Source organism: Lissotriton vulgaris, chromosome 3_1 (assembly GCF_964263255.1).
Source record: "Lissotriton vulgaris chromosome 3_1, aLisVul1.2, whole genome shotgun sequence".
NCBI classification, from domain to species: Eukaryota; Metazoa; Chordata; class Amphibia; order Caudata; family Salamandridae; genus Lissotriton; species Lissotriton vulgaris.
In genome coordinates, this window is record NC_141689.1 from 1,678,658,416 (window position 1) to 1,678,661,221 (window position 2,806).

Consider the following 2,806-nt stretch of genomic DNA (forward strand, 5'->3'; position numbering starts at 1 on the left):
GTGCTAGAATCTTAAAAGTTTCCTTTTAAAACACCTAATTGCACACATTTTTCTAAGAAGCCTTACAGAAAATACATAGTAGATGTTAGCCCTGTCAGCCTCATGGTATTCTTCCCCCAAACTTTTGGTTTTTACTCCTCCATTTCTCCTTATCTTGTTTTTGGTGCCATTAGGCTTCTGTACACTTTACCACTGCTAACCAGTGCTTCAGTGTCTGTGCTCTCTCCTCTAAACACGGTGGGCTTCATTTGTGAGTTTTTGCAGTAGGGCAGCTCTGCAGGCCTTCCTGCTGCACTGCCCTACGTCAAAATAAAAGGGAAAGAGTGTGCTGTATCTATCATATACGGCGCATTCCTGTCCTTTTCCCCTGCGCTAGGGCACAATGGGCTCTTCTGCCCCAAATCAGGCACCACTTCACCATGGTGCAAGGCTGCCTGTATTGTGGGGATGATTATTTTTGTGAAGGAAGGGAAACCTTCCTGCACAAAAACAATCACACAAGGCTTTCTCCTTGTTCTATGTGTGCTCAGAATGCAGCACTCATATAAAAAAAGAAAAAACAAGTAGAAATAAAGATATTTCTTCTCGTTGTGCCTCCATTAAGCCTCCACTGGGGAGACGTACATTTTTTATGCTACCTCAGAGTCACAATTTCTTGTAAATCTGGGGCAGTGTCAAAAAGCTATGAATTTTGCTGGTAATGCCCACAGCAACACCCATTGCAAGCTCCTTTAATGCAGAAAAGTGCGTTAAAGGGAAAAATATTTACAAGGCTGCATTAAGCGCAAAGTGGCTTAGTTTTGCACCGTAAATATGGAGCAGGCTCCGGCACCACCGAAGCGTCACCAAAAGTGAGTCCGGTGACGGCTTCTCCACTAAGGCGAAGGAGCCTCGCCCCACTGGCAGGGCAACAAAGAAAGAAAAAAAGGATAATAACGGAATGTTATTATCTTTTTATTTTTTCCTCCTGCTGCAGCAGTGCGTGAGGGGGCGGGCAGAGCTGCAGGGGAGGAGTGGTAGATACTCCTGTGTGCAGTGACTGTTTGGTCGGCCCTCTTGGGCCACCCAAAACAGTCATGCACACTCCCCTGTTCTCCATGCAGGCTGCATTATAGCTTGCATGGAGAACATGCCCACCCCTACAGTCCCTGGCTGAGCGCCATGTCACAGCGCTCAGACCAATCACAATGTTCCATTGGTGCTTTGTGATTGGCTTAAGGGTGGGAGCCTGGCTGCCTGCTTCCTCTTCCGGCCTGGAGTCAGACCCAGGCGAGCAGGCCCCCACCCGCAAGCCGTGCCGGCCGCCCCTGTGTAAGTCCCTTGAAAAGTGGCACTATATGTGGCTAGGGCCTGTAAATGAAATGCTACTAGTGAGCCTCCAGCTCTGATTGTGCCACCCACTTAAGTAGTCCTTTGTGCAGTTTGAACTGCCAATTCAACTTGGCATATAAACCTTTTACCAGGCCTATTTCTTCCTTTTTAATACCTACACAACACCTTTAGGGTGGGCTCTGGGCAGCCAAGAGGGCAGGGTGCAATGTATTTAAAAAATAGGACATGTTCCTTTAAGTTTTACACTTCATGGTAGCGGAATTTTGCTTTTTGACTTTTGCAATGCAGATCTCTCCATAGGATAATACTGGAGTTTCGCTGCTGACGACCATTGGCCGTCAGCAGCACTTAAGGGGTTAAGTGTAATCTTCAGATAGGAAGGGGTAAGAGTACATGTTTGGTGTCTCTGGAATCACAATTGAAAATCCTAACTTTAGGTGAAGTTGGAGATTTAGTTGCAAATCTGTAAATTACACTTTAAAAAAGTTGTCATTTTCTTGTTCTGGCCATTTAGACATGGTTACATGACCGGTTGTAGCTGACTGTTTGGTCGTGTGTATTCTTCTTACACAGTCACATTCAATAGGGAGCCTAAGTGTTCCTGGATGGGCCATCACTGGCAGGATGGGAGGGAGGAGCTGGGCATAGCCCAACTTACTCCTGAATCGACTGGGACCTGCCTCAACCTAAAGGGCTGCTTACCTCCTGTACTTTGTCTGGAGCCAGGACAGGAGAGGCAGGATGCCTGTGGGATTCAAAGGGAAATCTCTACAAGCTTCTCCCCCACTTCAAAGGCACTACTGGTTATCAAAACTGGACCACAGACACCACCAATTCAGTACACATCTGGACCTGTGAAGAAGGACTGCTGTGCTGCTGAAAGACTGCCACTCCACAGGACTGCACACTGCTGGAATCCTGTGTTTCTGTACTGACCTGCTGTCTGCAACTCTCTTGTCTGGGAAGGACTGGACCTGCATCTCTTGAACCAAGAATCCAGAGAGACTCCAAGGGCGATTTGGCTGGCCTCCTGATCTCAAACCTCAGGGACATAACAGGCTTCCAACAACTGTGCATCTGCACCTGGGCTCAGTCGTCTGTGAGTCTACCCTGTCAAGTCGTGCCACTCTAGTCCTGGACATTTAGAAGTGGGGCTTAAGGTGCTTTGCCAGTCTCTGTGGAAACAGCTGAACTGATACATCTCCTCTGCTTTGTAACGCAACCTTGAGAAGAACTGACCCATTACCACTGCTGTGTGAATTGCACCTTTGCAAAGACTTGCATTGCTTCCTGACTCGCTTTTGTAAGTGCCACTGTGTGAGGTATCCTCAGTACAGGCCCTCGCATCTCTCGTCAACCGGAGTTAAGCCTGACTGCTCTGTGCCAATCTACATGAGGCTTGAGCACAGGTTAGTTTAGTGATTCCATGTGGCTACACCCTGTGAAAAATTGTTGTTGCTGCTTGGGAAGGGTT